This window comes from Protopterus annectens, chromosome 2.part2, assembly GCF_019279795.1.
Source record: "Protopterus annectens isolate FY-2018-M chromosome 2.part2, PAN1.0, whole genome shotgun sequence".
Lineage (NCBI taxonomy): Eukaryota > Metazoa > Chordata > Ceratodontiformes > Protopteridae > Protopterus > Protopterus annectens.
The window spans coordinates 398,598,059-398,619,120 of NC_056730.1; the positions used below are offsets into that span (position 1 = coordinate 398,598,059).

The following is a 21,062-nucleotide window of genomic DNA, read 5'->3' on the forward strand; positions in this document are numbered from 1 at the left end:
GGGGGTAAAGTTAGCACTGAACCTATCTGCCCGGATGTTGGCAATAACAGTTGGTTCTGTATATTTAGCGCCATTGTGCTGTAACTCAGAACAGATCTGAGTGTTGCCAATGAGATTCTTGAAATGGCTATAGAATGATTTGTGGTTGTCTTTTAGAGTCAGTGGCGATTTTGTTTTTGTAACTAGCTTTGGAGGATTTTATGAGAGATCTCAGCTTCTTACTGAGGCTGACCAGGGAGTTTCTCTAATCATGGGATTTTACTCTTTTTTTTTTTGCAACACTTTCTTTTTTCTGTTGTAGAGTTTGTTTATGACAGGGAACCACCAGATTGGCTTCCTTTTTTGGAGGATAGCATCTTGGTACTGTTAGGGCTTGCACGATCCATGCACTCACCTAAGTGCTTATAAAGTGCATTTGTGTAGGATTCAGTAGTCATACCTCTATTGTCCATCAGCATGGGTGTCATGAAGTTTGCCACTTCTGTCTTAAGAAGTGTGAAGTTGGCTTTGGAGGAATATTTTGCTGTGGTTTCCCTAATGGGGGTGGGGAGGGATGTGGATGTCAAGGGTGATTAGCTTGTGGTCGGATCTGACCAACAAGGAATTGACCACTGGTGTGGATTACCGGTTTCCCATATTGGTAATAACCAGGTCTAGGATATTGCTGCCGCTGGTGGGGGTGTGTATAAGTTGATCCAAGGCATTGGAATTTATGAATTCCAGAAAACGTTGAGCACAAGAGTTGGTACATGAGTAGTTTTCCCAGTTAATGGTGAGGTAGTTGAACTCGCCCATTATTAGGGCATTAGGTTGTACCCTAATATTTTCCAGTGTATCAAGAAATGAGGAGTGGGAATCCTGGGGCGTGGTGGGGGATCTGTAGCAAGCTGCAATTTGGATTGTGATCTTGCCCAGAGTTAGTTGCACTTGAATAATCTCGGATGCATTATGTTGAGCAACTAGCCTGGAGGTGTGGATATCCTTAATGAATATGGACACACCTCCGCCTTTAGTGTTTCGGTCCAGGTTAGGTGGCCGAAAGGTGTGGTGTGAATTATAGCCTGCTAATGCAGGGGTACTCTCTGGAGCCTTGAACCAGGTCTCTGTCACTGCACAGATGTCGATGTTCTCCATTTTAAGGAGAGCTTCGAGTGAGTGCATTTTGAGGTTTAGACTTCTAGCATTGAGTAGCAATAGCCTCACATTCTTCTTGCTTGTACCTGTTATGGTGGTGAATTTGTCATTTGAACCTTGCCTAAAAAAGGCACTATAGGGGTGGCTAGAGCCTTAGCCAGTGTCTGAAGTCCCAGGGGCGACAGGTGCAGGCCATCTCTGGCAAAGCATCGTGGTTTGTCGATCATGTCATCCCAGGCAGACAGATACTGGATCCCCTTAGAATGACACCAGAAGCTTAGCCAGTTGTTGAAGTCAATCATTTTATCCTTGTCCTGTGGTATCATTCTGGGTGATGGCAGGATGCTACTCGGGGCTAGGGTCATACCTGCCTGGGCTACAAGATTGGACAGCTCCTCCATATCCCTTTTCATGTAGTCCAGGGAGGTACGTCTCAGGTCATTCACACCAACATGGACGATGAGAGAGTCATATTTGTACTTGTTGTGGAGTGACCTGAGTGCATGCGTTATTTGGCGGATCCTGGCACCCGACAGGCAGCTGACAGTAACTTTCTCCTTGTTTAGCCTGGTGAGTGGAACATCAGTATGCCTGACTATAGAGTCACTTATGACTAGAGTGTTGGGTACGTTGTTATGCCTTATGGGCTGTAGTTGAGTGGCACACTGAGTTTGTGGGCTATGTGTCATTTGGGTTGTGTTGGGGGGGGTAGAAGTTGTTTGTGTTTCTGCTTTGGAGGTCCCTGTTGCTTGAGCAGGTTTTTACTGAGAGCCTCCGCGAATGTAGGTGTGTGTTTTGTGTTTCTGTGTGCGTGTTTTGGTGGTGTAGGTTTTGAGGACTATGTGCTGAGTGTGGTGTGGTGCAAGTGTTTACCTTCTCCTCTTGACTGTCTAGTCCAGTCTTAGGTGAAGAGAGCTTTGCTTCCAGTTTGGCTATATAAGTGCATCTCTCACAGGTTGTAGTGTTGTGTGGTAGGAGGAGAGGGTTGTCTGTGTACATGAGGCAATTGCTGCATTGCCCCAAATGCCCAGATTCATCAGGTAGACGGGAGAAAACACCAGGAGCTGACCCTTAGACTTGCCTGGATAGGTGCTTATTTGTTAAGTACTAGAAACTGTTTTCCTCTAGACAGTGAGGAAGGTTGAGTGCTGTAGTAATTTGTAGCTTATTTAGTGCTCACTGTATTATACTTGTTGTATGTGTTAACTGTGGAGCTTTTCTCCCCGGGCCTCTGCCGAAAAAGGGTGACAGCTCAGTCAGACTAACCCGGTCAACAAATGTCAAATCAATAATAAATTTTGTGGGTACTCCAGTTTCTTCCCATGTTCAGAAAAAACAAGCAAGTTAGTGGTTGGTTGGTTAATGTAAAGTTTCCATAAATACATTGCACTTTCCTTTGTCTGTTGTCCAGAGTTGTGTCTGGGTTCCTGTCAATTCCACTGTAGGTTTATCTTCAGTTTTGATAAAATATTTCTTTGCGGATATAAACTTTTCTACTCTCTTACTCTTAACTATTTGATGGTATTGCTGTCTTATTTTTATATAGTCATTTGTTAATCGGGTAAGTGACCGGGTCGTTACAAACTTTTGTCAGGCATGGCAAGAGTCATAAAAAGAAAATAAATGAAGTATTTATGGAATATTTGTAGAGTAACCAGTCAAACTGTGTGGGGTCCAGAGTTTGGAGATCTCCAATGTCTTTGTTTATGAGTTCCATGATGATAAGTTCCATGGCCTTGCAGACCAGGCTAGTCAGGCTAATAAGGTGGTAGTTCCCGGGGCCTGTCATGGCTACCCCTTTGTGGAGTGGGATAACCATCATGGTGCACCATTCAATGGGCACAAAGTCTGAGGTGAGGCTATGACTGAACATGGTACTTAGGTGGGGTGCCAGTTCATTCTGTAGTTCGTGTAGAAGGCAACCTGGAATGTTGTTAGGTCCCATGGATGCTGTGTTCTTGGCTTTGGAGAGTGAGGTTTTTAGCTGTGCAGCCGTGATTACAGGAACTTTGCATTTTTCCGGTATAGAGATGGACCCTTTAGGGGGTGAGAGGGGGTAAAGTTAGCACTGAACCGGTATAGAGATGGACCCTTTAGGGTGTGAGAGGGGGGTAAAGTTAGCACTGAACCTATCTGCCAGGATGTTGGCAATATCAGTTGGTTCTGTATATTTAGTGCCATTGTGCTGTAACTCAGAGCAGATCTGAGTGTTGCCATTGAGATTCTTGACATAGCTATAGAATGCTTTGTGGTTGTCTTTAGAATCAGTGGCGATTTTGTTTTCATAACTAGCTTTGGATGATTTTATGAGGGATCTCCACTTCTTACTGAGGCTGACCAGGGAGTTCCTCCAATCATGGGATTTTACTCTTATTTATTTATTTATTTTTTGCAACAGTTTCTTTCTTCTGTTATACATACATACATATGGCCCAGTGGACTATTTACTATAGCAAATTAATACTTTTCCATGTGTATCTAAGCATATGTAACTTTTACAAATGTTACATCCATTTCTGTGTTATGTTGTTTATATTTTCTGCGGAGATTTTCTCCCCAGGCCTCCACTGAAAATAGGCTGTCATCAGCCCAGTGGACTATATTGGTAAGCAAATGCCAATAAATAAATACAAACTCAAGTTCATTAATTCTCTCATGCTTATATCAGCGTTGATACTGAAGTGTAGATGTTCTTTGTTGAAGTTAAAATAAAAAGTGGATTTCCAAAGGAGTAATTAATATGCAGTCATGCTGGTTACCTTTAATTTTATTCTTGCAGTCATTCTAATGCTGTTGAATTATGTTTCATGCAGTGGGAAGGGAAATAGAAAAAAATGGGAATTGTGTGAGGCTAATCATAATATATACATATGTAAATGTATGAAAACATGTCAGAAGTAAATGTTTGAAGGATTGAAACACATGTGATAGTGAAGATGTCAATACTAATGACTTTTGATTTTTTTTTACCCGTAAGGTAAGAGAAGGAAAAAGAAAAAAATGATAAAAGAAGTGATGCAGTATGGTAACTTGAGAATATGAAGAAGTTGTGAGTGAGTGCACAACAGGGGAATTAAAAAAAAACAAAAAAAAACTGGGAGAGATTATGTATTCAGGTGATATAAGGAAAGTGGCAGATGCTGTAGAAAAAAGTAGATTTTTTCAGATCAGAAGGCAATGTGGGCTGTATTAAGCAATAATAAATAAATAAATGAAAGAAGGAAATGAAATAAAATGATTAGTGGGATGTAAGTAAAAAAAATGAAGAGGAAGGTAATGGACTACAGAAAGAACTTTGGATGGTTAGAGTATTTAGTTAAAGCTGAACATGGTGGGTAAAGGTTTTTAAAAAGAATTATAAAAAGACTTTTTGAATTAAATAGAAGGGTAAAAAAGTTGTAAAGTGGAATATGAAAATGCGTTGAGTGATTCTGAGAAAGGAATGGAAGAAGGAAGTGTAGAGTAAGGGAAATAGAAAAAGGTATCAGAAAAATAAAAAAATGAAGTTATGTTGTATAGACAGGATGTTTGTTTTTAAAGGGAAAGAACGGAGATGTTTCATCCTTTTTAGGAAAGGAGGTAATAATAAGACAAAATGCTCGATGAGAATGGGGTAGTAAAATATAGACAAGAAGAAATTATGGAGATTGTGTCTACAAATTTTTCTACCATGTATGAGAAGGAAGAACTTGAGAGAGGAAGGTAGAAATTAGGACAATCTCAGATAGAGCAAAGTATAAATTAGAAGAAAGAAATTAAATGAATAAACATTTAAGGTTATTTACATGTGACACAAAAGCATTTGATTAAGCATGTCATGATGCAGTGTGGGATATTTTAGGGGATTATGATTTTGGGAAAAATATAAGTATTCAGTCAGGTATGAGATGTCTTGGGTAAAGGTTATGGTAAGTAGATGGTTGGGAAATAAAAATTTGAAAAAGTGGTGAAATCTGGATGTCTGAGTGTGTATGTCTGATGAGTATGTATTGTTTGTGCTAGTTATGAATGCAGTGGTACAAATGTGTACTGAATGTGCTTTCATTTTTTTCAATGGGAAAAAGGGGTTGTGGATGAATGGATGGAATATGTAAGGCTGGTATTCACATATGCTGCATAATACTGCTTTTTGAATGTTGTTACTGTTTTCTTTAGCCGGTAACCTCTATTTCTCCTGTATTGCCTTCTTTGACAAAAAGACATTCAAACAAAGTTGGTAGAAAGCACTTAACGCTGCTGCCAACAAAACCATTGATGACCTCACTGAGAGATCTGCCCTTCATTTGTGCAGCAGGACAGGAGAACTGTGCTGATATATTTTGTAAGGATGTAGAGATGGGGGGGGGGGGGACATTCAAAAGTACCTGTTAAACAAATTATTGATGACAGAAATTCAGACTGTGAGCAGTGCCTGAAAAAAATAGATGTTTATTGTTAAGTACAGGTATGTGTAAGGGAAGACATAATCTGGGCATATAAATGCTCCATTGATACTTTTCTGCTGCCATTGGTGGGAACTAGTTTTGTTGCACACTAGTGTGTTTTATTAGAAGTAGTAAGTGTCTGGTGTAGATTAGCAGGAAGAATGGTTCACTGGAAAGGAGCTTCTTTCAATATAGGATAGAGTCCATCTTTGTAATATACAATATTGCACATTCACTTTATCCTGCCTAATTGTTCATAAAACGATGCTATCATTGTATTTGCTGGACTGATGTAACTTGAAACAGTAACTTGTGCTGCTTATTTTATTCAGACAAAACAGCTTAACTTGACCTAATGGTTTCTGTTTGAGGCAAGAGTAAATCAGTAGTGAAACATTTCACTTAGTGAATTTTTCATGCTCAGTTTTCTAAATGCATTTTCAGTATTATATTGAGCTATGATTTCTATCTTAAATGTGACAAATGAATAGTTTATATACAGCTTTTCAGCCCAGTGATTTTTTTGCATCACCCACACTGTTGCTGGTTTTCTGAATCTAGTGAATTACGCAGTCTTTACACATGTATTACCTTCAATCATCTATTCATGACAGGTCATTTTCTCATTTATGTGGGTCAGCTGAGGAATTGCTGACATTAGAGTCCTTAGTTTTGCTTGTATCTTTCCTTTTTCTCCTTGCCTTGCTGCCTGAGAAAAATGGTTGGGCTGTCCACACTTTTCACAAGTTTAATTAAGAGCTAGATGTGTCTTTTTGTGCTGATAACTACGCAGTGAAGAAAATAATAATTGCTATGCTGAACACAAGTTTTATCATCATCATTAGTCTAATACATAACTAGCTATCTTTACTGCAAGACTGTTTGAAACATTCATTTTATTATGTTTTGCTTTTTACACTATTATTCTGTCTTGCAGAAACTGACTTTGTTTATACCCATCTAAATCTTCTACAAGCCGTTACATCAGACTCTTAGCTAACTCTGTAGCTGTATTCATATTTACATAATTTCCCAGTGTTAGATTAGATACTGACAAAAGTTCATACTTTATTTTTAATGCTGCAAACCATTTATCTTGCCAACAGTGAATCCTGCAGCTCACCAAACATCCAATATTTGGCTCTATTCCAGTACATATATAGCAATAAATTCATGTGAGCCTTGCTTTTTAGTGAAAAATAACAGGCATACCTGTGGCAAATTATTTTTTCAGGCTCAGACAGATACTGAATTTGTTTTAATTACTGTAAAATCAGTTTGCTTTTCTTTAGTAGGATTAAATACCTTAATTGTATTCTCTCCTTCCAGGAATGTAAAGGTTACAGTATGTACTTTACACTTTTTATTTCTACCAGACGTGAAGCCATAAAGTTCTGTACCCATTGCTTCCATGTTTCAGCCAATTTACCTTGAGGGACCATTACTGCTGGTGGAGTGACAGGTAAGATAGAAGCCATCATGAATATTTCAGCAGTTGTAGATGAAATGAAACCGTGGGTAATTTGTGGGGTCTTCATTTGAATTTATTGTTGTTTTTCTTGTTTTTGTTTCATTGTTTGATTGAGTTTTGAAAATGTTTGAGTTGTTTATACTTGAAATGACATTTTTACTTGCTGTAGTACTTTGGAGCTTTTGCTAACATTCAAGTAGCAATCCGCTATGACAGCGCTAAAATTTTATTTCAGTTTCTTAAATATTTTTTTGCTTAACACCTTTTATTGAATAATCACTTGTGACGTAGGTAAGTTTACATTTATACAAAAGTGATCAAATTGTATTAACAAATTAACATTACCAAACATTATACTTCACATATATTGCTATACATCATGTAACCTAAGCAACATTACATAAATTATTCAATTCCTGCCCTTTTTTAAAATCAGAAACATATTTATTAAACCATCACTTATGACATAAGTAATCCTGCGTTTATATAGATGAAAACAAACCACACCAACATAGTCCTCGTTGCAAGCATTTCACATCACAAACCATACTGACACTCTCCCAGTTGCAAACGTACTTCACTTTGATTTTCAGTTAAACATTACATAGCTCATTTAAGTCCTGCCTTCTTTTAAACCTCATTCCTCTCCTCTGCATATTGTTCCCACACTCCCATTTGTCCTGTGTAGTTCCTACCCTTTTCTAAATATCTCAGTTCTAGTTATTTTATCTCTGTTACTGTATTCACAATTTCTAATATAGCTCGATTAGATGTTGATTTCCATTTTCTAGTAATTGCTTTTTTTGGTAGCCAACAAAATTAGACACAGCAAGGCCTTACCATGTCTAGGCAATTTAAATTTTGTATCACAGCCCAGAAAGATCATCTCCCTCTTCACACCAATCTACCCACCTAGCATCTCTGACAGTGCATCCCATAAGGAATCCTTAAAGTGCACCATCCCACCGCACTCCTAGAAAATATGTTCCCAAGTACCTCTTTCTTCCCTGTCACAAGTCCAGCATTTTCTGTCTACCAGCGAAAAACCTTTCTAGAGTCTACTTGGGGTATAAACATATTTATGTAAACTTTTCCAAGCAAAAATCCTAAATCTTCTAGATTTTGTTGCATATTTGGGAGACATACATATATCCTCCCAGTGTTTCTTTGTGAGACTGCTTATCTAATCTCTCTTCCCAATCCTTTCTAACCACCTCTGATTCTTGTAATTATCATGTAATATTCTATATGCTCTACTAATTATTTATTTTTTAATAGCAGCTTGTGTTCTAGATTCTACTAAAAATTATACCAGTGCTTGTCTTTCATTTACACCCCCCCCCCCCGCATTTCTTTCTCTTTGCCTATATTCTGATATTAGTCCTTGATAGGGAAGGCAGTCTCTAACCTGCAGTCCAAACAGTTTATTAAGTTTTCTTTTTTTCCTTCATGCTCAGATAAGAGATGCTTATAGTAATGGAATTGCTTCTGCTAGTTTAGAATTATTATTTTGAGGTCAGCTGTAGTACTGTTTCAAATCCAAACCCTCTCATTTCTGAACATGATGCATACAGTTGCATCTGGTTGACTGAAACTTGCAAATCACACAAAATTGGGAAAACGTTAAGCTGTGGTTCCTTGTTTCATAGTAAGCCAGTGGTCTGTCAATCATTGTATTGTTAGTCAGCAATGCCATTAAAGAAGCCCCCTTGAGGGTGAGCTAATAGTTTTGAAGAAGATGGAAGGAGATAGGCAATTTAAGAGATATAGATAGAATATATTTATCTTTGACTATATTACAGCAAAGGAAAATGGGGAGAAGCTGGAAAAAAGGGAAACGAATAGAAGAAAAGGAGTAGGGAAGACTGAGATGTAATAATGGCTAGTATTCATTGCCGTCATGAAGTATGCAGTATGATCTTGTATAATTCAATGAATTACGAAGGAATTGATGTTTAGTTAGGTTTAGGTTATATATGATGCCAGAATGAGAAATGGTATCAAATGCTATGGCTAAGTCCATGTAAGCTGTGTGACTGGGCAGCCCTTTATGTAGGGCTTTATTTTCAAAGAAATTAAGGTTACAAAGGCATAATTTACCCTTTTCAAAGCCAAATTGCAAATAGTCTCAAGACTGAAGATCTTTCATGTCCTTATTGCTTTGCTCTACAGTAGTTTGTTCATGGCTATAAAGAGGTGACTTCTAGGATCCTGCTTTACACTACATACTGTTTTCTCCTATGCGAGTACAGTGGCACTTTCTAGGTAACTTGCACTGACATCCAGGAGCTATGAAATAAGCAGACACATTCTTTTACCATTATAGCAGCGACTGCCTGAACAAAAGTATCACAAGACATCTCTTATTGTACACTCATCTTGTAAGATTCTAAAAAATGCACCATGCTTTATATTACAGTGGTAATATTTGGATATTTTTCTAGGTTTATATGTACTTAACTAGAATAGGAATCTGTGAGGAGCTTAAGACTAACCTTACATTCTTATGCTAGTTTTTGGCTTAGAAACTTTGCTTCTGATCTGTGCCTGTTCAAAGTATGCAATTGCTTCTAGTAGGAAAACGTAATGTTTTGGCTAATTTTTCATTGATATATTTATTTTTTTAGTAGTGCCTTCTAAGCAGCTGGATATTGTTGATGTGCATGATATATGAATTAGCTTTAACACTGTTTGTTTGCCTTGGGTGCAACTTAGCAGTCAGAACAAGTTAGAAATGAATGAATTGCTTGTATGTTCCAAAACAGCACACTTGTGTCATCTAGCACAGCAGTTTGACCTTACAACTCCATAATGCTGCCATCAACATCTCCATCTGACCTTCACACCGGTGTAACAGACCTCAGCCCTTTCAGCGTTGTACAACTAATGCGTGTGTTCAGTTACAGAGTAAGACAATGACCTGGTTTCTTAAGTTTGCATTTCCCAGACAGGAAATGTTGCACTTAGGTATGTACTTGCCATAGGGTCACAAAAGTTATGCTGCTCTTGTTCCCTCTGTTTCAGCTTTACATGATTCTCAGACAATTTCCAGATCACATAACTTGTGTGAAGAAATCCCATATTGTGGTTTTTGAACTTTTTTTTTTTTTTCCCCACAGCTGTTCAGTGGGATATCTGTTTTTGGACAGCACTCTTCCTAATTTCATTTGAGTTTCTGGTAGTATCAAGTTGCCTTATACATTTCTGCTTAAAAGGAGTGTCTGCATACACAACTCTTCCAGCCTCCTTTGCCTTTTTTTTAAGGCAGTTTGGCACAGAGGCTTAAGATAATTTGTTGTTAGACTTGTATTGTGTGGCAATTGCATGTTTGATTCTTACAGCCTCCATTTGCTTACAGTGTAACTCTGAATAAATCATTTAAACAGACATTGTCCTTGGGCCACCCTCTGAAAAAGGATTGTTTGTGTGTCCTGTGGGCTTATGCAGTAAACCAATTTAATTTTCAGAGTCGGCGATTTCTAGAGTAATTGTTGCATTTTTGTCATCTCACACCTTATTATTGTATCCGTATCCCTAATTTTCCTGTTTTGTTTAGCTTCCACTAACTCAGTACTGCTCTTTTTCCATTTGACTGCTCAGTGCAAGTGATATTGGCTAGCCGTGATTTGGAAGTTACCATACACCACTGTTTTCATTATTTTAATTGAAGTATCTGTCTTTGTAAATATATTAAGCATTTTTCATGAAACAAATATGTATTCATAAGTTATTCATTACTTGTCAATTTTTTATTTATAATTACCATTTTGTTTATTCATTGTATATAACATTAAATTTGTATGTGTCTTTCGGCTTTTCCCGGTTATCGGTCGCCACAGCGGAACTCCGGTCTGCTAATGATTGGCAGTTGATTTTTATGTACCGGCTTGCCAAGCCTGATGCACAACCTTCAACGAAGGTACACCCATTCACGCATGTCTCCACGCAGAAGATGCTCTAGCTGAGAATCGAACCGGACAGCGTCTTACTGTGAGGCGACAATGCTACCGCAGCACCACCACCGCAGATATAACATTAAATAAAATTACAAATTCAGTTTGTATTTCTTTCTATTCTTAAGATCAAATTATTTCAGTTTTGAAAATGCCAGTTATATCACTCACAGATTAGATATCTCTAAAAAAGTAAGTGCAAGTATGCTATATCCTTTGGACAGCTTTCTTTTCTCCTTATTTGTAATGACTGCAGTCTTTACTATGATTATGCACACACATAATTATATCCCACTGTGTTTGTGATGCATCCTGTTTGGGAGTAGGACTTGGTCATAGTCATATAGCTGAACTATACTGTTGTTGATCTTGAAGGGGTTTCCCTTTCCCCAAAGGTGAAGTCAAGAATGGCGAGTGAGCAGATCATTAGCATTTCATCTGTCCCACAGGGTTAAGGGTCAATGCAACTTGCAAGCTTCTAGGAATCGCTAAATAAGACCAGCCAGTGGTGTCTTTTTTACATCTAAAAGTTTTTTTCCAGTAGCACTCCAAATTAAATTATCAGGTTTATATTTGATTATATAGTAAACTCTCAGTTAACCAGAACTCAACAACCGGCACTCTCAAGCAACTGGCAAATCGAAGAAATGCAGTACAATTTTCATGTGCTGCACTTTCTGTCCCCCCTCCCCCCACAGAAACATACCTTACATTTTTAGATAGGAATAAACAAGTCAAACCAAACAAATATCACAGGGTACAGTATTAGTCAAGCCTATTTTTAATAGTAACTCTCAAGCAACCAGAAACTACAGTTATCCGGCAACTACCGATTCCCATGGGTGCTGGTTAACAGAGAGTTTACTGTATCTTCTCTTCCTTCTGAAGAATAAGATGCAGGTTGTTCTTTTAAAAAAGTTTTATTAAAAAATGGAGCTAGTTATGAAAACAAAACCGCCACTGATTCTAAAGACAACCACAAAGCATTCTATAGCTATGTCAAGAATCTCAATGGCAACACTCAGATCTGCTCTGAGTTACAGCACAATGGCACTAAATATACAGAACCAACTGATATTGCCAACATCCTGGAAAAGAGGTTAAGTGCAAACTTTACCCCTCTCACCCCCTAAAGGGCCCATCTCTATACCGGAAGAATGCTAAGTTCCTGTAATCATGGCTGCACAGGTAAAAAACACATTCTCCAAAGCCAAGAACACAGTATCCATGGGACCTGACAACATCCCTAGCTGCGTTCTACATGAACTACAGAACTAACTGGCACCCCACCTAAGTACCATGTTCAATCATAGCCTCATCTCAAGCTTTGTGCCCACTGAATGGCGCACAGCAACGGTTATCCCACTCCACAAAGGGGGAGCCACCACGGACCCCGAGAACTACCGCCCCATTAGCCTGATAAGCCTGGTCTGCAAGGCTATGGAACATATCATCATGGAACTTATAAACAATGACATTGATAATCTCCAAACTCTGGACCATTCCCAGTTCAGGTTTGTAAAAGGCAGATCATGTCTCCTAAACCTGATAGATTTCTTTCAAGCAGTCACCAAAGCCGTAGATGAGGGTAAGATGGTCCACACAGCCGTCTAGATCTCGCCAAGGCTTTTGACCCCCCCCTCTCTGGAATTATAGATAAACTCACTAAACTAGGTATAAATCCCTATGTCACAAGATGAGATGCCAACTGGCTCACTGACAGCACCCACACTGTGAAAGTTGCAGACTCTAAATCCAACTTCAGACCAGTGACAAGTGGAGTACCACAGGGTTCAGTCCTAGGTCCTCTCCTGCTTGGTATCTACTTCTCTGAAGTACAGGCTAACACGGAAGGTCTTTGGCTAACAAAGTTTGCAGATAACTGCAAACTAGGAGCCATAATCAAAACTTCTAACGATGTGGACATCCTACAAAAGGGCCTCACTGATACAGATGCCTGGTGTCAAAGCCATGGCCTCAAGCTCAATGTCAAAAAGTGCATTATCATCCCTTTTGGTAAAAACTCTGTACCCATGAACTAATACATAGGCAGTAGTCTACTTAACACCGAAAGTGTGATAAGAGACCTTGGGACATAGGTGGACAGTAGTCTCTCCTTTGATAATCACATCACCACAGTAGTCAGGAAATATTTCTACATGGCACACCTCATCACAAAAGGTTTCTCATCCAGGAAAAAAGAGGTCATTGTTCCCCTCTTCTCATCACTCATTAGACCCATTATAGAGTACAACGCTCCTTTTGGTATGTACCTCACAAGACCTCTACAACAACTGGAAAGGCCACAGAAATACCTCACAAAGAGGATTACTGGCCTCAAACAGATGCCCTACGCAGACCGTCTTAAAAAAACTCCAGCTTTACTCTGTTGCATATCGCCTACTCCGAGGTGATCTCTGCCTATGATCTCTGCCTAACATACAAAGCTATGTCAAACCCAGAGCTGTTGGACATGCTCCACTTAAAGGAATCCCAATCCCTCCAAGCTACACGCTCTAGGGACCTAAACCTTGCCACCACAATAAACAGAACATGCTGGAGGGAAAGATTCCTGTCCCAGAAACTTCCTATACTCTGGAACAAACTACCTAGCTATATCAAACAAAGCTCCTCGTTAGCACTCTTCAAGAAAAATCTTGATGATTGGATGGGAGATAGGAAATTCACCCCTGGGATCACTTCTGTGGCTCTGCTTGACAGGGGCAAAGGAAAATAATTTTCTTGGGTGGCAAAAGTCAGGGTACTGTTTGGCTAGGCTTCTGTAGGCCCTAGGGCCAATAGCCTAGTACCTACCTATGAACCTGTGGATAGGTGTATTAGCCATGAAAATGGCTTTTTCTGAGTTGAGTTTCATTTTGGAGTACTACAGTTGAGAAACTTTTAGAAGACACATCTGGCTGATCCTTCTCCTGAGGTGGAGAAATTTTGCTTCATAGGGGATGTAGGTTGAATTTTCCTCCATAGAAATTCTTGTTGCTGTGTGGCTTAGAGTGTGGCTTAGAGTAGTATAGCCCTAACTTTTCCTCATGTGACCTGGGAGTGATTAATGGTTCTGAAGCTAGAGGAATCATCTTAACTCAGTAGAAAAAATAGGATGGGGCTTATCCCAGTCAATCCTATAAAGATGAGAGAGGAGGAGCGTATGATAAAAGAACACAATCTCCACTTTGAGGTCCATGGTGGAAATTGGGGGACCAGATGAGATATTTGCTTCAAGGAGAGAAGATTGGGTATCTGTGGGCCTGTGTCACTTGGGGAATTGGTTGATCATCTCTTGAAACACCCACTATATGCCCAACACCAGAGATTTTTACTAGCCATATTTAAAGGGACAGTCCCAGAGATTTATTTGTTTTGACTCTGGGCTTTTTTAACATTTTCACTGTGGCTTTCTGACCTTGTCCCACCTTTGGCTTTGGGGGTAGAGATAGGGGTGTTGACAGGCAGTTACAATGATCTTAGTCCAATTCCATCTCAGGTTGCAGTTGTATTCAGAACAGCTCTCACTGAGTCATTTATTAGTTTCACCTGTGCTTTTCATCCTCGGATAAAAGCAGCCTTTTAGGAATTTTATGACCTCACTTGCTACTACAGCCTGTCATAGTTATACATACTTAGTCTGATATTGCTTTACTATAGATTCTTTCGGCTTTTCCAGGTTAGAGGTCGCCACAGTGGAACTCCAGTCAGCTAATGATTGGCAGTGGATTCTTATGGTGCTGAGTTGCTAGCCCGATGCCCAACCTTCAAAGAAGGCACACCCATTCACACATGTACCTACCTGAATGTCTTTAAACATCACTCAACTGCGGGGAGGACATGCAGACTCCACACAGAAGGCGCTCCAGCCAAGAATTGAACGGGAGAAACTTTTGCTGTGAGGTGACAATGCTAACCGCTGCACCACCGCAGCCTATATTGCTTTACTACAGAGTAAGAGGAATAAATCAATAGACTGCTAAGATTTAGTATGAATTGCTAAATTGCACTGTTTTGTCTGTACTGTTTGCAGTTATGCTATGCAGAATAAATAAAGAAAATAAAGAACTGCACAGTTAAGCTAAGATTTTTGATGAGCTCAGAAAAAAGTAAACACTGAGAGTCTTGCCCAACCACCCCCACCGCAAACACACACAAAAATGTAACAACCTTATTGTTTCCCAGTGATTGGGGACTGAAAGCTTTGACAGGAACTGAATATTGTTAATTGTGTTCACCAGAGGGAATGAAAACAGGGCTACATAAAGTAAACTGAAACCAGGAGTAGGATTGATGATGACATGGTAAGAGGATGGTGACAACTGGGAGGTATCAGGATGAGTTTCGTTTGGTCAGAATTTTAGACTTTGGGATTGTCCCTTTAAGGGAAATGGTAGGGCTAAAGCAAAGCCCCAGTTCTCCAGTCTGATGATGACATCTCTCCTGTCATGCTGTACTTTCTGTCCTAGGGGATGAATGGGCTATAACGATCTTACCTCTGGGGGGAATTAATGGATCATTAGGGTGCCTGTGGGGAGGGTTAGTGGCCTGAGGGGGGTTGGAGCAGGCAGGAAAAAAAAAGAAACATCATTAATTATTGTTCTGACGGCTAGGGTGTTTCAGCTGTTTGGCATACAGCTGATCAGCGCAGACTTCAATCCAACCCATTCACAGTATGCTTTTACTAATTGTTGTCTTCAGGTCATTCAGCAGAGCATTTTGTGTGTTGTGATTTTGTGTGTGTGCGTGCACATGTGTCTGTACACATTGCTTATTGTTGGTTTTTGTCTTGTGAAAATTACTGATTGTAATTCTTATTTCATACATAGCCGAGTTTTATGTTTGCTCTTATCTTAGTTCCCTTAACCTAGTTATCAAGCAAAGGAATTAATAGGCAAATAAATACTATGTCTGTAGAAAGCTGGTGATCTGCATGTTATGATTCTTCCCATCTGTATTAGCAGTTTTGTGGTCCTAATGTCCTTTACTGATTTTTCATAGTATGTCTCACTAAAGCAGCCAGTGTACTTTTCTTTGTAGTACCTCAGTGGAAAGCATCTGTAGTTTCTGGAAGTTTATGTATTCTTAATTTCTGTCAACTTTTTATCTAGAGCAGACTACTGCATCAGATCCATCCACTCTCCCAACACCCTTTTTTCCAAATTTTGCACATGGGGTCAGGGTGTCACCTTGGTAACAGCAATCATCCAGAGCCAATGTTTACATCGCTGGGTAGCTAGTCCTGCTGCAGTTATTCCTTAGTATCACACATATACATCAGTGTCCAGCTTATCCACTGGATGTCTTTGGAATGGGGAGGAAACTGGATCACTCGGAGAAAATGCATGAGAAGACAGGGAAGACATGCAGACTCCTCAAAGAGGGAACCCCAGCAGAGACCTGGAGAACTTCTTGCTATGAGATGACAGCACTACATGCTTGGTGTCTGATTTTAATTCTTTTCTCCCCATCGCAGAAACAAAGTTAAACCTCCCAGTTCAACAACACTTTGAGTTTGGTTTTGGAGCATCTAAGTAGTGGAACAGGTGAAGCATGCTTTTCTTATCATGTATTCCCAACAATTATATTGTTGGGTGAGGCTCTGCCCTGCTTTCAGCTAAGAAAGGACCTTGTGGGTAGATTGCATTCCCTCTGATACAGACTGTATACAATCTCCATCAGTATTCCTACATGCACAGGCTCATATACATGTATATTTACATACATAAACACACACACACATTCCTGTATGCTTCTTTACTCCGCTCCACAGCTAAACACATTGCATTAGATAAATCTTGTGTAAGGCATTTCTGTTATCACTGTTGGGGGCAGCCTAGATGTTTGCTTTCTTTATCTGAAGGTGGCCTAAATCCCTTGTGGAGCAAACTCACTGAAAGGACAAATGAGATGAGGGAGAAGTAGTAACCTGAAGCAGTTACTTGTCATGCAGAAACCTGAATAGATTAGGAATAAGTTGATGTGGACTGTATTTAAATAAGTAAAATAGAACTAAATGGAGGGTAGCCTAATGGTTAAGGTGTTTGCCTTACATACACAAGGTGCAGGGTTTGAATCTCACAAAGGATAATTGGCTAGGCTTAAAATGGCTCGCAAGGGCAGTTAGCTTAGTACTAACATATAAAACCTATATAAATCAGAAAGAACCAACCAAAAATAATTTAAATAGATTGGATGAGAGATGAGGAACTGAGATGATTAAAGTGCTATGGATTTGAAATGGAAATTTATCTTGGTGACCTTTTGGATGGAGATTAGTGCAGAGCCTGCAAGTTGACTTGGCAGGCTGGTAGACACTGAGGTGGTTTAGCAGAAGAAAGTGATTGGGGAACTCTGAGCCCATTTTAGTGAGCTGCTGGAGGACAAAAACATAGCATGACTTGGGTGCAAATAGTGAGAGGTTACAACAAGGAGAAAAGCGAAGAGACCAGGCAGCACAGCAAAGGTGGAACAGAAAAGATGGAAAAAAGGACTGAAAACAGACAAAGTTGCAGATAGAATAGAGTGTCTCATTAGTGAAATTTGAGAGGTAGAGAAGGTAGGGAGAACAAGCTGAGAAATTAGATCAAATGTGGCAGATGCAAAATGAAGCAAGGTAGATATGTACATGGTGATAGGGACTAAAAAGAGAAATAAGGAATTGGAAAAAAATGTGGATGGAAATGGTCAGTATGTGAAAAAAAGAGTAGGGGTCCAAGGAGGCAAAAGCTGGTCCTAGTTTTCCAAGTAGTTTAGACAGGATAAGCATACATGGAAAAAGACAGAGCTTCGGAAGTGATATGAACAGAAGGAATAGCTTAGTAAAAGTGGATAAGAGGGATAATATAGCCTAGCAAGAAGCTGAGATGGTAGGTAAAATGTGGGAAGAAGGCATTAGTGATCAGAGAGTCTGTTACAAAGAATGTCCGGTAGGCATGAAGGTCAAAATGGAAAGTATGACTGGCAGTGAGAACAACTTACTGAGTTTGATTAAGGAAGTAAGTGAAAAAAACTGTTCATGAAAGGCAGGAGGTGCATACTTTATAATGTATGTAGGTGTCAGTGCATTGGCTTGTTTAATTGTAGAAGAGGTGCTGGAAAGGACATGAGAAGTGACCAGGTCTTTTTGAAAAGTTAGGGTGTGCAGTGGCCTGTCTGGAAGTGTTGTTTTCACCAAGTGCTACATGGACAAATTATATTCTGAATTATAATACCTATCTCAGAAAGTGGACTTCCTCAGAACAACTTTATTAATCAATAATCTCATTCAATAACTCAATTAAATAGTTTAAAATGCTTTACCTATCTCAGAAAGTGGACTGATAAGTAGGGATTTGGACTAGGAGGTGACCGGTAGATGTATGGACAAAAGAGAACATTTGTGTCAGTGATGGATTTCACTTCTCTGCAGATAGGTCACCTTTGGTGAAATCCAGAATCAAAGGTGCATCACAGTAATGAGATGGAATGTGGGATAGGACACAGACTGATAGCAGGGAAAAAGGATAACAGTGAAGATGGGTAAACAATAATGACAACAAGCATGACAGCACAGGAGTATTTAGGGAAGACAAAATACAATGCGTAGAAATTATGTTCATGCAGTTTGAATGTTTGAAAAAGGGTGTACAACATGGAAAAAGGGAGAAAATGGGGCAGACCGACTGTCCAAAAGGGTGGAGGGTCATGTTAAGTAATGCTAGGAGTTGGATGACTTTAAGGCAGTGGTAGAGAAGGGGGATGTAAATAGTGACAGAGGTCTTGGCACATGATGAACAGAAGTGGGATATGGACATCATTTATATCAGATGTTCAGACAGGACATAAAGGGCAGATTTGGGGAAGGCCAGCAGTCTAAATTAGGCAGAACATAAAATTGTTAAGTACTTGAGGACAGAGGAGCATAGTAAGAATGCAAGGAACATTGAGGGGGTCTCAGAATTTAATAACCCAGCAATCAGACCAGAGGAAAGAAATGTTGAAAGCTGGTGGTTAGATTACACTGTATTGACGACTGAAAGAGAATCCATTGAGTTGTAAAAGAGTAAATAAGTAAGGTCTTTGGACTGAGAAAAAAAAGAAAGCTCTTGCAATGTGAGACTTTGTTTCCCAGATACAGACTGATATATATCTGCATCCATATGTGAGCATACCGCTCAACCTCTTAGTGCAAGAAATCTGGATAAAGCCTGACAAAATGGTGGGACAAAGGCCAAAAAATAGGGACATATTTTAAATATTGTTCTTATAAACTTAGAAAGTTGCTAGAATAACAGGATTTGTGTTAATATGCATTTTCTGAAGGACATGAAGTCTGAAACTCAAATGCATGTCATTATTTAGTTACTTTAATCAATAGAACAGCCCAGTGATTTGTCAAAAAAGTACATTTTTTATGATGTACAGATAAAAAATATGAGCAAAAATCTGGACATTCTGCACAAATCTGTCCAGTTGAGAGGTATGTATGTGAGAGAGCATTTTAATGTTATAGTGTAGTTTAATTTGCTTTTTTACTGTAGTGGGTCATCTACGAGTCTACATCCACAACTAACGAGGGTGATCTGTTCTGTTACGTGTTCAATAATCAATCAATAACTTGACAATTGCAAATGTTTGATAGTCTAACAGTTAATTGCAAGTTTTTCATTGTTTAACTTCACGTACAATACAAATCCCTTTTTTTGAATGTAATGGAATTTTGTATTTTCACCGTCAAATTGTTTCTTGTAACATATAACATATGGGCTAGTTCAAAAGGCAAGCAGTAAGATGCTCACTAAAGCTTCATATCATCTCTAAACAGCCTCTATCCAACCGAGAACAATTATTAATCTTTCTGGTCTTTCTTAATAAAAATGGCAGTCATCTTAGTGACGTGCCTTCTGTATCCTCTCCAGTTTTCTAATCTTGGTCATGTTATAGGTACAGAACAATGACCCATACTCAATGTGTGATCTGACCATAACTTCATTAATTTAATGTCAGCATGTCTTGGTGAAATTGTGCAAAATATGTCGCACATCAACAAGTATCATTTTCTCTTTTTTTGCTTTCAGATTTGGCATAAATGGTAAGAAACTGCCCACCATTGCCCTTAGATTTTTAACATAATCATACACCTGTGAAACTCAATTTTGTTTGAATATAAATAATACCTATTCACCTGACCATACTGTATAATAACGTTGTTTTTCAAATTTAAAGTAACATTTGTTCTGTCTTGCCCACTGAAAGAAATTATTCAGGTAACTCATGGTACCATTAACCATGTTCTTATATTGCCAGAAAGGTTTCTGGTCTGTACACAGTTAAACAAGTGAAAGGTTGTCATAAAAACATTAAACAAATATGGGCCCATCACACCGGGGCCCTGGAGCCCCCTTGCCTATTGTAGAACTTTGCTGTTGGATTAAAAACTCTGACCTCTAACCTTGCATGTTCTGAAGTTTAGTAATTGTTTGATACATTTGTGTGTATGAATTGGTCTTCAGGTTCACTAAAGTTTCTAGACTAGGGAATTGTGGGATGGAATCAAACATTTGTGAGAGATTCAGATGTACAACGTCCACTGACTAGGGAAATGTGGGATGGAATCAAACATTTGTTCCGATCACAGATGTACAACGCCACTGACTAGGACAATGTGGGATGGAATCAATGGCCATGTGAGAGAGCATTTTGTTACAATTCACTGACTAGGAAATGTGGTGGAATGTGGGAATTTTGTGAGAGATTCAGATGTACAAGTGAAACTGACGAGTGAAATGTGGTGGAATAGAGGAATTTTGTGAACAGCGTCCACTGACTAGAGAGGAACTGGAGGAATTGTGGGATGGAATCAAGATTTTGTGAGAGATTCAGAGAGACAACGCCCACTGACTAGGGGAAAATGTGGATGGAATCAAACATTTTCAGATGTACAAGATACACAACGACCTGGAAATGTGGGATGGGATGGAATCAAACATTTGTGAGAGATTCAGATGTACAACGTCCACTGACTAGGGAAATGTGGGATGGAATCAAACATTTGTGAGAGATTCAGATGTACAACGTCCACTGACTAGGGAAATGTGG

The 21,062-nt window shown here is 39.2% G+C and overlaps 1 protein-coding gene across 5 annotated transcripts in view; it reads left to right on the top strand.

Moving 5' to 3' along the window:
* The window catches only part of SLC38A9 (solute carrier family 38 member 9), a 1,477,321-nt gene that overhangs the window by 8,938 nt on the left and 1,447,321 nt on the right, over positions 1–21,062 (top strand). For 2 of the 5 annotated variants that reach the window (XM_044063918.1, XM_044063921.1), the window contains exon 2: positions 6,888–7,020. The exons of 1 other annotated variant lie outside the window; for it this stretch is intronic. The gene's annotated coding sequence lies outside the window, so the exon portion shown is untranslated. The remainder of the gene's footprint in view (positions 1–6,887; positions 7,021–21,062) is intronic. 2 more of the 5 variants (XM_044063920.1, XM_044063922.1) reach the window with 1 other exon arrangement.